The sequence below is a fragment of the Neovison vison genome, chromosome 5, assembly GCF_020171115.1.
Source record: "Neovison vison isolate M4711 chromosome 5, ASM_NN_V1, whole genome shotgun sequence".
In the NCBI taxonomy this organism is placed as follows: Eukaryota; Metazoa; Chordata; class Mammalia; order Carnivora; family Mustelidae; genus Neogale; species Neogale vison.
The window spans coordinates 140085523-140100507 of NC_058095.1; the positions used below are offsets into that span (position 1 = coordinate 140085523).

Consider the following 14985-nt stretch of genomic DNA (forward strand, 5'->3'; position numbering starts at 1 on the left):
TTTGCAAACTCATGTGATGTGATAAAAGTGATGACACTTTCATTACCCATATTTGTCCTGCCACTCTAAAACATCAAAATCCCAGATATGCCTGATAATCATTCTGTCCAAAATCCATTTTTTAAAGGGGTTTCACATTTCAATTTTGCTCTATTAGTATTTTCACTTTGTTTTGTTTTGATTTTTTTAAATGTGGAAATGTTTAATGAGTAGGTTGTTAAAGTATATTTCCCAAATTGCATGTTGAAGAAAACTTTTGTCTTTAATTTGTTCTTACAAGTGCTAAAGATGCTAATGAACTTTATACATCTAAGATATTAATAAGATGGACTAAAAGAATGTTTCAAAGTCATGTGTTAGAACAAAAAATTGTGTTAGAATATAAAAATAAATTCAAAAAGAATGAAAGGCCTAAATATGAGACAGGAAACCATCAAAATCCTAGAAGAGAACACAGGCAACAAACTCTTTGACCTTGGCAGAAGTAATTTCTTATTAGACACATTGCCAGAGGCAAGAGAAACAAAAAGCAAAAATGAAGTTATTGGGACATCACCAAGATAAAAATCTTCTGCACAGCAAAGGAAACCATCCACAAAACCAAAAGACAACCAATAGAACAGGAGAAGATATTTGCAAATGATATATCTGATAGAGGGTTATATCCAAAATCTGTAAAGAACTTATCAAACTCAACACTTAAAAACATAATCTAGTTAAGAAATGGTCAGAAGACATGAACAGAAACTTTTCCAAAGAAGACATCCAGATGGCGAACAGACACATGGAAATATGCTCAATGTCACTCGTCATCAGAGAAATACAAGTCAAAACAACAGTGAGATACCATCTCACACCTGTCAGAATGGCTAAAACTCACAACACAGTAAACAACAGATGTTGGGAAGGATGTGGAGAAAAGGGAATCCTCTTGTACTGTTTGTGGTAATGCAAACTGGTACAGTCACTCTGGAGAACAGTTTGGAGGTTCCTCAAAAAAGTTAAAAATAAAACTACCCTACAGTTCAGCAATTGGACTACTAGATACTTACCCAAAGGATACAAAATACAGATTCAAAGGGGTGCATGCCCCCTGACATTCATAGCAACATTATCAACAATAGCCTAGCAATGGAAAAGCCCAAATGCCCATTGACTGATGAATGGATAAAGAAGATGTTCTATATATACAAAATAGAATATTACACAGCCATCAAAAATAATGAAATCTTGCCATTTGCAATGACATGGACAGAGCTAGAGGATATTATGCTAAGCTAAATACATCAGTTACAGAAAGTCAAATACCCTGATTTCACTCATATGTGGAATTTAAGAAACAAAGCAGATGAACATATGGGGAACAGAATAAAAGAGAGGCAAGCAAACAATAAGAGATTCTTAAAGATAGGGAACAAACTGAGGGGTGGTGAAGGGAGGTAGGAGGGGAATGGGCTAGAGGGGTGATAGGTATGAAGGAGGGCACTTGATATGAGGAGCACTGGGTATGTATGTAAATGATGAATCACTGAATTCTACTCCTAAAACCAACATTGCATGGTATGTTAACTAACTGGAATTTAAATACAAATCTGAAGAAAAAAAATTGTGTTAGAATGAATTTAAATTTTTATTTTGGAAGGATATTTTTCAATACATGTTTTAACATTTATGATTCAGGAAATATTCACTTATAAATTATAAATACAGTACAATTTATTTGTACAGTATTTATATCCTAGCATGTATTCTGGATGTTGGGTTGCTATAATTTTTCAAAATAAAGATACTTCTTTGAAAAAGATTTGTTTAAAATAAATTTATTTTTCTTAAAAGTGGGAAATACCCCTCACATATATATTTGTGTGTTTGTATGTTTACATACACAGATATATATTCTCCTTCCTAATATATAGCTTTAATGTATATTAACATTAGAAAATTATAGCAATTAGAGATTCATTCCAAAGTTATTGATAATAGTTAAGAACAATAATCTTGATTTATGTGTTTCCTCTTAGTTTATATACTAAAGACACTATATATTTAGTGTATATACTAATAATTTTGGTTGTGTTAAAAATATTAATCCACTAGGTATTTCATAATTACTATATCTAGTAAGGCTTCTATAAAGTATCCATTTTAAATAAATATTCATGATTATAAATACTCTAAAAAGTGTTAATTTTTTTAAGTAGATGTAGATGCACATTCATGTATTTTAACACCACACACATATATCTAATTATTTTAAGACAAAAATGGTGATTTTTTTGATTTACAGTGATTTTTTTTAAAATAGTCCCTTCTCACAGAAACTAATTTCTGGATGTGAATAGAAGAGCAATGACAATAAATAAAATTCTTGATTCCCTGCCTCCTTGGCATTCAATATGATGAAAAGGAAGAGAAATTATTTGGATGGTGGACCCACTTAAGCAACTTACCTGACAACTCATGTTTGGCTGGTCCTGGTTTTTTTTTTTTTTTTTTTTTTTTTTTTTTTAATCTCTTACCTCTATAAGTACCACTAGTTTTGCCTATTTTCTTCTGTTATGGTCAATCTCAAATGAATGTGCAGTTTCATAAACATGCAACTTTAAACCACTGCATTAGTTCTTCTTTTTGTTCTCACTCAGTTTATACCTGGTATTTATGAAGACTTAAGTGACAACACATCTACAGAACCATGAATAAAAAACAGAGGTTTTTGGTAGCTGGAAAAAGGCTATTAGAACAAAGATTTCCTGCATCCATACCAACACTGGCTTCATTTTTCATCTACAGTGAGAAAGCTACCTAATAATTTGGCAAGACAATGTAAGTAAGAAAGAAGAATTTTCATACAAACATTACAGAATTTGGTATCATTTTCTTAAAGGAAAATCTTGTTTCTTTATAATCATAATAATGTCTTTTCATCCTTTTATAATTTACTCTAATCTCAAAGCCTCCAACTCAGCATTAAAAATTTCACCATTTTTCCAAGAAACAAAGATGGTCTATAGGAAAAGTTAATTTCCAAATTATGCTTTTTCTTAGCTCTTTGGATGTATACATGAGGATTCATTAAATTCACAGTTCCACCCTCATTCTTTGACCTTTTAATTCTTACATATTCTTTTTGCACTAGAGGATCAAAGAGGATGCTTTCAGTAAATATGCCCTGTTATGATCCTTTAGATTTAATCTACAGGTTTCCTACCCCTGCTGCTAAAGCATCTGCTTCTCTAGTAAACTGTGCTTGTTTGGATCAAACTTGAAGACATTTCTATTAGCCGTTTCCTAAGTACACTAATAAATTCTTTCTAAGTACTTTCATAATATAGAAAAATAACAACAGGTCTTTAACATTTCTCAAAAGAAAAGACTGTTTTGAAAATATAAAAATAATATATTCATGAAACAAGCAAGCCTAGGGAGATTAATCACTTCAAAGGTCTAATTTAAGATGCAATTATGGATCATTCAGTCTGCTTCATGGTGACCATGAGAATTCTAAATCAGAGAGGGTATAAGTTATAATTGTTTTCTATTTAATTTACTTACTGCACAACATAAAGTTTTCATATCTAATGTGACTGTATATCATTCTATCTGAATAAAATGTTCTTTTTGTAGTTTCATAAAAATAAAATTATTTTTTCTAATTTTTTTCGTAAAAGAAGAAAATAAATTTTTTAACAAGATTTTATTTGTGAGAGCAAGAGTGCACAAGCAGGGGTGTTGGCGCAGAGGGAGAAGCAGGCTCCCTGCTGAGCAAGGAATCTGATGTCTCCTAGATCTCAGAACCCTGCCTGCAATCATGACCTGAGCTGAAGGCAGATGCTTCACCAACTGAACCACCCAGGTGTGCAAGAAAGTAAATGTTTTACCTTTTCTGAGAATGAATGCAACATTTAGATATAATTTCTTCTAAGAAGAAATGCCATAGAATTAATTAAGATTTTATAAGTATTTTTTAACTCACAGCTAAAATGATGATCTTTTTAAAAGATCAAACATGAAATTAGGTATTTTCATAATTAATTTGGTCATATCCAATTGCATTATTAAACATAGTAATTTCATGTAATAGCATCATCTAATTTCATGTAATAGCAGGCAAAGATGTGTTATCTGCATAACTTCCTATTTATCTAGCCGTCAAAATGTCTCATCAAGGGCTGGAGAGAATAATTACAGTTTTAGAGAGTGACCACTTCCTCAGAATGAGACAAATCTTTATAGATCCATCTAGGCCATTACTGGTGTTACTACCAAATTTGCCAGACACTAATCCTGGCTTCCCAGTTGTTAATGCTCTTTTTCTAGTAAAATAATGTCCATCTTATGGACAGAGAATTCTTCTTCTTACACTTTCTATGCTACTCACCCAGAATAAGTATTCAATTAACATAGCACAAACACATGAAATATAATAGGAAAATATTTCTGTAATTTTCTAAATATTAAATCAATCAGTCTTAAAGAAAGCAGATGTTTTTATTATTCACTAAGTATATACCAAGTATGAAGTAAAATCATCTAGAGATTCATCTTTCTCAACTGATAGTAAGATCTAAAGGAAGGAAAGAAATATATAAGATGAAAATTCTTTCTGCACTTATTAATGTTAATTTGAGTGCTTCATTCCTGATTTTATTCCTAATGTATGGACTATTAAGAACTAACCTGATCCAGTTATTTATTAGTGCGGGTAGGCCTTTGCATTTCCTGCAAATATAGTTATAACATAAACAACTTATATGCCATATTTTAAATAAAACTATATGAAAATGCTACAGTTAAGATGTATTATTAAGGCCTTCTGGGATATATATCTTCCCTCATGAATATCATTTTTTCATTTATTCAATTGTCTTGATGTATTTACCTATATAATTTAAAGTTCTGTGAATTAAATTAAAATGTTTACATAGAACTCAAAAAAATTTAATCATTTTAAAACACCAAATTTTCAAGGATGAATTTAAAACTATTCTCTTAAAACATCTATAATCAATTCTGATGAATGATTTCCATCAGCAAGTCACACTAAGTCAAATACTTGACAGGTGGCTCAGGCTGTAAGATTTGTTATAACTTACCAATATTTGAAAATCTGGCTCTCTGTATGAGTTGGTCAGTAATTTCTATCAGTTTCTATGAAGATGATTCATTTGCAACTTTGTGCGGCTATAATTCAAAAAAGTAACAAATCTCAGGTAATGTAAACCCAGATTTCACCTACATAATAAATCACAAAGATGACTCATGGCAAGTAATTTATCAGAAAATCAAGGATGGCCAGAAGATGATGGTTACAGCACAGACCGCATCTTTAAAAAGTAATACACCTAACAGCCAAATTACTAAGATACTGTCAGTAGTATATAAAAGAAGCTTCATAAAAATGCAAAAAGCAATACAACGGGGAAAATACACCAGAACTTAGACATTCTGATCTCTGATCAGAGTGTGATCTCTGATACCAGTGTGCACTTGGAAATAAAAAAGGATGGCATTTCAGAACTTCCTGACTTGGGATCACAGACATATACTGGCTTTATCATAGAGTATGATTTGACAGAAAGCTAAAGCAGTTATGCATCAAGTAAGTGTCAATTCCAATTTTCTGTGTTTTCTTTTCTGGCTTTTCAGGTTAGAGAGCTGGAGATCAAAGCCAAGGATGAGTTGGGCTTGAATTGTTGGTGCTGACTGATGACCAATGGCCTCTTGAGAATTAGTGCAGGTCAACAAACCTGGAGCCAGAAAGGAATTTGAGCCTCAGATCAAATATATCAGTCAGACAACCGTCAGGTGATGAACTCATGGGACTACGGTCATGGATCTATGACCTGTCCAGCCTCCCATGAGTGACAGCAGGAAGGAGCGAAAGCTGTCATGAGACTTGCTGGGTAGCTTCAAGGGTCAGGATGGGTCAGGATGGCAGCACGCTAGAAATGACATTGGTCAAGTTCTGGTCAAGCTGCTGTCAGGTACTTTAGAAGCATCTGGTACCCTTTGTAAAACCTAGCAAAGAAAATCCCTAGGTCATTGGGAAATAATTCTGTAAATTCATACAATGGCTAGAATGGATATAACATTTTGCATGTTAGATACAAAAGAGATCTTTTCTTTACCTTTATAAAGGCCAACACTCAGATGAATCCATTAATAATTTTTTTTTCAATTCCATTTCTTTTTTTTTCAATTTATTTATTTTCAGAAAAACATTATTCATTATTTTTTTAAAAAAGATGAAATAAAATTAGAAATCTTACAAATTTAAAATAAATGAAATTTCTAGGTCATGGAAAAATCTACCTTACAGCCTGGGCTCCTTTCATCCAGACATACTTACAAACTCTGGGAGACCCTCATCAGCCATTGAACTAAAATCTATAACAGTAAGTGGTCTCCTCTCACACTGACACTTTGAAAGATTTAAAGGAAAATTTTAAATTCCAGAAAAGTGTTTTAAATATTAAACTAGAAATTATAATATCTGTTTTCAATGTTATTTTTATTAATACAAATTCAAAAGACTTTGTGCTCATTAATTCCCTTGGAAATTCCTTATATTTTTATTAATTTTACAAACAAGGATGGAACATATATGACTATATTGTTTGAGGTTTTAATGAGCAGCTATCCCCCCCCCCAAGAGACTTAGCCTTCTCACATATTCAAGTTCACACAAATACTGAATCAAAGGGAAATACCAGATATTCATTGTACTTCAATTGCTTATCTCATTTTGGGACAGCAACTAGCTCCACAAACCACACTACCCCACCCCCATATTTCTTGTCTAGTATCACTTAAAAATGAAATGGAAATATAATAGGAACAAAAGTGCAATCTGATGAATAAAATCTGAAATTATTTTAATTTATAAGCAATTAATTCCATAGGTCAATTGATCTATTATCTAAAACATTATAATCTAATTGATTTATTCAAATCATACTTAGTATAATTCATATTGACCAAGTGATTAAAAATTGAGATATCACCTTACACCAGTTAGAATGGCCAAAATTAACAAAACAGGAAACAACATGTGTTGGAGAGGATGTGGAGAAAGGGGAACCCTCTTACGCTGTTGGTGGGAATGCAAGTTGGTGCAGCCTCTTTGGAGAACAGTGTGGAGATTCCTCAAGAAATTAAAAATAGAGCTTCCCTATGACCCTGCAATTGCACTCCTAGGTATTTACCCCAAAGACACAGATGTCGTGAAAAGAAGGGCCATCTGTACCCCAATGTTTATAGCAGCAATGGCCACAGTCGCCAAACTATGGAAAGAACCAAGATGCCCTTCAACGGATGAATGGATAAGGAAGATGTGGTCCATATACACTATGGAGTATTATGCCTCCATCAGAAAGGATGAATACCCAACTTTTGTAGCAACATGGACGGGACTGGAAGAGATTATGCTGAGTGAAATCAGTCAAGCAGAGAGAGTCAATTATCATATGGTTTCACTCATTTGTGGAGCATAACCAATAGCATGGAGGACAAGGGGCATTAGAGAGGAGTAGGGAATTTGGGTAAATTGGAAGGGGAGGTGAACCATGAGAGACTATGGACTCTGAAAAACAGTCTGAGGGGTTTGAAGTGGCGAGGGGGTGGGAGGTTGGGGTACCAGGTGGTGGGTATTATAGAGGGCACGGCTTGCATGGAGCACTGGGTGTGGTGAAAAAATAATGAATAATGTTTTTCTGAAAATAAATAAATTGGAAAAAAAATAATTTTAAAGAAAGCTCATGACTCATGTTCTTCTTAGTAATGTAATAACATTACATGATATGCATCTAAGCTAGTGATCAGTGCTCAGAGAAAAGTAAATTAGGAAGAGGAGAATAAGGAATGCTAAGGAAGGAGGTTGCAGTTTGAAATAAGGCTATGAGGAAAGACTTCAGTAAGAGTGCATTTTTTGAGCCTAAAGGAGATGAGAGAAGCAAGTGTTAAAGATAGATTGGAGAGGAATGTTCCAGACAAAAATAAAAAATGCAAAAGCCCATAGATAAGACATCATAGGTGAATTTCAGGAATAGTAAGCTGATTATGGTAGAAGGGCAAAAGATTTAAAAGCAGCAAGAATGAAAGGAGAGGAGGACAGACTGGTGGGAGAAAGATAAATCTTAACAGGTACATTTTGACTTTGAGTGCTATGGGAAATTATTTGTTTTAACTCGAGGGAGCCTGGTTTTATTTAACAGTCTAAAGTTAAATTTAAAATATCATTGCCTGATACTTGTAGATGGTTAGACTGGTAGCTCAATAGTTGTCCCCTGATATCAATATATTACATATTATGAAGAATACAATAACTTACATATTAATATTATATTTTAATAAAGCATATTCATATGGACTAATTCCAGTTTAGTTTCTAAAAACTTTAGTAACAATGCTCACACAAAAACAAGTCCCCTCAAATCTATCCCTCTTAAAAAGAAAGGCAATAATTTTCACACAAAATTTTTACACTAGTTCAATAGCTTACACTAACATATCGCTGTGTAGCAATATTGGAATAATACTGTTTATAAAAAACCAAAGCTGTATTATTTATTTATATCCCCTTTCCATTAAAAATAGAAATTATTTCAGGTATATATAAAATGGACTAGAAGATAAGGTACAAAAATATTTGTCTTGAACTGTATTTATCTTAGAAATACTTGTCATAAAGAGAGCCTTATAATTAAAAAAAATTCTATTTAAAAAACACATGTCACTACCTTAAAAAAGTGATAATATGTTATATGTAACTGAATTAATCTTTGTATCTAAAGTGTTAAAGTCTTTGGTAGTCCTTTGTTATAATCAATATTAATCTGACTGACATTAAGATCTTTCCAGCCATCTTTACAGTGAGTGCTGAACTCCCCAGGTTATTTTCTGTAAAGATGCTATAATATATAAATATTTAAGAATGACCTGTGATCACAAGTCTCCTTTTCTCACAAAATTAGTGCTGATATTGATAATATAATTTTAATATATGCTAGAATATGTAAAACAAAACAAAACAGTTTCAGAAATAACTTCATATTAAATATACCATCTGCTTTTGACTTAGGAAAAATGTATTTTCAAATGCATTTTTAAAAATAATTTTGTCCTTTACTGGATGTGAAAGTTAGCATTGATGTGTTAAAATGAGTTTGTGTTAAAAAAATAAAAAGTAATTGCATCTTTACAAACTGTCTAGATTTTGTCTAATTAAATTATTCCACTTTGAAAATCAAGGAAGATTAGAAATACTTATATCAAAACTATAAAGGCTATGAGGCTATGAGTTAATAACTATATTCAAGAAATTATAAGCAATTGTTTATGCTACGCACGTTTATAATTTATAGAGGACTCCCAGAGTCCTCTGTCATTTCCTATCAAAATTATCAGACACAAATGTTACCAGAACCATGTGGTGATCTGGCCATCTATACAACAGCCAAACCATTAGGGCCCAGATTTACATACCTCAATACTAAAATGTTCTTAAAGAGAATGGACCAGTAGACTTACCGTACTTGTGAAGTGGGCATACTAATGCTTTCGCCTTCTTTGAGAATGCTCAACGCTTCTGCCCAGTACTGAGACAGCATGGAGGAGGCTTCAGCAAGACAAGAACCACATTCACCTTTTTCTTATGAAGGTGAGATCTGATGAAGGGAATACATGTCTTTTCCTTTTGGGTAAGCCAATACTTGGCAACAATCTATAATTATTAATCAGTAAAGAGTTTCAAATGAAATATTAAAGAAGTTTTTGACTTCTTTGACTCCTAGAAATTTATTCTTCTATTCCTGTTTTTCTTTTAATAAACTAAAATTTATCTAGTTAATATTTTATTTTCATGATCTAATTATCCTCAGATGTTACTTTTTCCTAGATACAAATGCCAAACCTAAGAGCCAATAAAATCAAAAGCCAAATCAATATTTAAAAAAATTAAAGTCCAGGGTAACTCAATCACAACTTAATATTTGTATAATTTTATTGCTATTGTTTCTTGTCCAAAAGCAATCTAAATGACTACTAACAAGTTAAAACTTAACTCTAGGATTGTGGAACCTCTTGCATATACCATAATGGCTCCCTCTATTATTGGATCCCATATGACTCCAACACTAATGAAGAATTTTGATAGGAAAACAAAAACAAAAACCTCTTCTAAATTTTATCTCTTGTGATTTATCAAGTTAATAATTAGGACATTCATCCTTTATCCAGTGATAGTCCCTTCTGAGTTACTCTGATAATAAGTAGTGCAAGCAAAATGGCACACAGAGAGGCTAGACCCATCTAAATTTTTCTTCAGTCTCTGGAACTGCAAATATCTCTACCACTAGCTGCCCAATTCTAACCAGGAACTGCACTGACTTAATAACAACTGGACATACAATGTTCTTTCCTAAATTTGGAAAGTAAATATTCAGTAGTCCTACAAAACAATACTGAAAGTTTTGCCTGATTTAACCTTACATACTATAGAGGTCACCAATTTACCTAAAGAAAGAGAACATACCAGGTATTTAAAAAAAAAAAACAAAAAACAAAAAATCTTATATTTTCCTAATAGCATGAAAATTTACGAACAGGGATCCAAACAGGATATATATACTAGAAAAGAGTAAACTGGAGAAAAACATCCATTCCTCTTCTTGTCTACTTCACAATTAAGTTTTTATTATAGCCAGCATGGGGCTTTTCAGGTACAAATTGAAAATCTGGCTTAAGGATCCACACAGAATCAAATAAATTTGATTGTAGGTTAGCTGATCAAGAAGGTAGTCTTTGTTCATAAATTAAGATTTTTAGACCCTCATTGCTCAGGAAAAGTATATCAAAACCAGGATAAGCAAGTCATATCCAGGAAAAATTATTAATATTAAATAAAGCTATCCATTTCAAACCCAACTCACAGATCCATAGAAAGATGTGAGAACAACAAAGGAACTAATAACGTTTCTCATGTTTGCTTTATGTTGTGTTTTCTGATTATATTTGTCAAGTGTTTTTCCCTTAATAATGTATGTGTTCCTAGTGGCCAGTAAAACCAACCTACCAAACACAAGAAGTTCTCCAGATATGATATTAAATGAGAGCATTAAGAAGATACTATTTAAATAATTTATATTACATTTTTAACCAGCTATACATTAACAGTTGATTTTATAGTACTTAAGCCTTTGTGTAGTGACTGATGCCTAATATAAAGTGGAATTTGCCTTTTCCTGAACAAAAATAAGATCCCAAGATTTTTGAAGGATTAGATATGGGAAATGAAGAAAAAAAAATCAAGGATAATTTTATTATATGGTAATATGTGTAAGAGAATAAATGTATCTTCCATCAAATGAGACAGAAAATATGGAAATATAAACCAGTCTGGGAGCAAGGAATATGAATTTGCCTTTATAGATAATGAGTTTCAGGTGTCTTCGATGAATCCAAGTACAGGTGTCCAGAGCACATTAGGCATTCATTTCTTAAGCTCAATGGAGAATCCTCTGCTGGAAATTTATATCTAGTAGTCTTCAGTATATAAATGAAAGTTAAAACCAGGACAGTCAATTACATCATTTTAATACAGAGGCGAGAATAAGACCAAAGCTGAAGATAGAATCCTGAGGTAAATTAACTAGGGTAATTTGTAATTTTACTAGAGTAAATTTGTCTAGGGACTAGAAAAAAAGACGAAAAAGAGCTTTTGGTTCTCTGGTAACCAGATGTTGTGTCGGCAGTGAACGAGGGCACGGTTTTTATACATACACACATGCACACATCGATATATATGAATAAACAGAATTAAAACCTGCTAAGATCATGCTGTGTAGCAGACAAGGACTTGCTGTAATTTTTAGCATGTAGAGCAGTTTACTCCGGCTTTCTTATATATGGATACACTGCTGTCTCTCCCCTCCACAACTGAACATGCAGTTAAAAAACCAGTATAGTATTCGCACTGATAAACTCATGGACTTTTGGGGGCTCTTGCTTGGTTTTGATCAGTGTAGCCAATTAGGGATGAAAAGTTCAAACTTTTTGGCCCTTTTTTTGTTTTGTTTTTACAGGCTCTCCCTTGCAGGGTTTTTAGTAGTTTCTTCTTGAACCAATGCATGTAATATAGCAGCAGGTGTCTTTGTGCTTTCTGATCATAGTAATGTACTACTTGTAAATACATTTTTCTATTTTCAAAAAAAATTGATATAATAAATCTGTAAAACCCTATCTAGAAAAGACCGTGTAACTAAATAGATACTAGATGTGAAATTTTAAGCAATGTCAAGATTCAATCTGAACTGCTCACTGATTAAAATATAGTATGATTTGGATTAATAATGGATCACAAATAAGAGTGGTATTTACCCCACCCTGAGAAAGATGTGAAGGCATTTTCAGATGTCATAGTAACAGGGAATACAACTTGTATCAAAGAGCAAGCCCAAGGAAGCCAGGAATGGCCTGGACAGTCCCACACAATGAACAATCTACCCTCCAAAATCATTGGTTCTATGTTTAAGATTATTATTGGAAGACACTCTTATTGAAAGATAAAGTATTGTTCCTCACCTTCCCTTTCTCTTTGTCTCTCTCTAAAATAAGTTAACTGTTTATACTGAGAATTGGGAAGTAGCTGTGTGGGGAAAAAAAATCTTCCCACCTCTTTTTCTCCAGAAGGTAAGTTCTGTGTTAACGAGGACCAAGAAGTTTCCTGAATGCCACGTTGTAGATCATTGCCTGCAGTGTCCAGCACAGCAGTGCATTACTTGGCATTGCTTAACATCTTTCCTTGCCTCACTTCCTATTTTCCCATCTTCATCTTTATGGTTTTTCATCTTCTTCTTAAAGTATAAGCACTTTTAATTCTTGTCTTCCTGTTTTCTTGAGAATACGGGCTAAAATAACTGGTCACCATTATCTCTCTTTATTAAAGTTACAGGACTATCCTGTGTATATATATCATGCTGCTCTCTCTCATGCACACACATATGTGCATGCATAGAAATGCATATATATACACACACAAATACGAGCTATTCCTTCTTCCATTCCACATCATCCTTCTTCCATTCCACATCATCATTTATAATGGGAGGAATAAATTTTATTCTTCATGCTGATAGGTAAATATTCATTTTAAAGAAATATAAATCTTTATAGAAAAAATATAAATGTGTCATGGAAGCTCTGATCTCAAAAGCTTGAGAGGAAGTAGGATAATACTGTGCACAATAGAGAGAAGATAAATTGTAGTTAGAGAAGAGGACAGATGGAAAGGGGAATGCAGGAAAGAGGTGGTGAGAGGATAACAGTGATTTGTAAGATGACAGAGGGTGTGCGATAAATAGCATGACCCTTTATGGATTTCCCTGTGACTTTCAGTTGTTCATGAATAATTCCAAATGCATAGCATGATGGATTTCCTGTTGAACCAGTGAAAGTGCTGAGTTCCATGTTTAAATAAATACAGACTCAAACAGAAATAAAATATATGGGTAAAAAAATGACAAGACAGTCCCCAGATGACATGTAGTGGCAGAGATGTGATTTATCTAAGGAAACTAAAAACCAGTCCTCAGCTGTATCTTAGATTATTTCATTACTATAGAACTTACCTAAATGTATCCCCTTACCTTTTCTGTTAAATACCTGGGTGTATGTGCAGAAAAGTAAAAAATAATGCCTAGGCTATATAACCTTAGGAATATTGAATTTTGGAACAGCTATGGAAACTCCTCTGAGATTCATATATTTCTGCTGTGTAAGAAATATACTGTGAGGTACTATATATTTCATAAAAAATACCTCTGAAATTAGACTCCAAGTTCCAAAAATTATCCAAAAATAGAGTGTTCCTTTGAAACCCTTTGTAAACTGAAATGATGTAAAGCAAAGAAGCAGTTACTGTTAATTTACTTTTTCTTTTTTTTTTTTTTTAGTATTCCCAGACCCAAAAAATAACCTCTTGTAGGCTTTTTTAATACCTTAGGGCACATCTTGCTAATGAATGCACAAAATAAATGTAAATAAAGCACAGATGCTCACATAGTTCAAAGCTATGATGGCTTAATACTGAGATTCTGAATGTAGTTTCTGGGGAAGGAGCTTGGCAGGGCCACTCCTGCTCAGGGCACATGATGCCTCTATGAAGGCTCAGTGCAAAACAAATGCTGATGCTAATTGTACTTTTTGTATATATATATATATATATATATATATATATATATGCAAAATCTTCGGATTTCCTTCAGTTAATGAAAACGCATTAATTTATGTCCTTTGTAATAGCAAAATGGCATAATACAAACTTTTGGGGGGAAAAAGAATCTTAAAAGCAGTGAGAAAACAACAACAATAACATGCTATGTACAAGGAAACTCACATAGCACAATCAACTGATTTTTCTGTAGAAAATTTTGCAGCTAAAACAGACTGTCATGATATAATCACTCAAAGTGTTGAAAAGGAAACAAAACAAAACCTTCTATCCAAGAATACTATACCTGGCAAGGCTATCAAGTAGAACTAAAGAAAAGATAGAGTTTACTGAACAAGAGGAAAACAAACAAACAAACACAAAAAGCTAAAGAAGTTCATCGCCACTAAACTAACATTATAAGATATGTTAAAGGAAATTCTTTAAGCTGAAAAAAAGAAAAAGGTATAAACCAATAACAATAAAATATATGGATGTAAAAATCTCATTGGTAAAGTTGAATATATGGTAACAAACTATAGAAATGATCCCTGAAAGTACAGTCTTTCAAGTTGACTATATAGTAAAGGTAGTGGATTAATGATTAGTAAAGCTAGTATGAAGGTTAAAAGGCAAAAGTTGTAACATTAACTATGACTACAAAATTAGTTATGATATACACAAAATAAAAGGTGGAAAATATGACATCAAAAACATGAAGCATGGGAGAGAGGTAAAAATGTAGAGGTTGTTGAATGTGTTCAAATTTAAGTTAATAT

General features: G+C 32.7%; 1 pseudogene; it reads right to left on the reverse strand.

The window, feature by feature from the left end:
• Positions 1-14677: 14677 nt before the first annotated feature.
• Positions 14678-14773, reverse strand: LOC122907957 (annotated as a pseudogene).
• Positions 14774-14985: the final 212 nt, after the last annotated feature.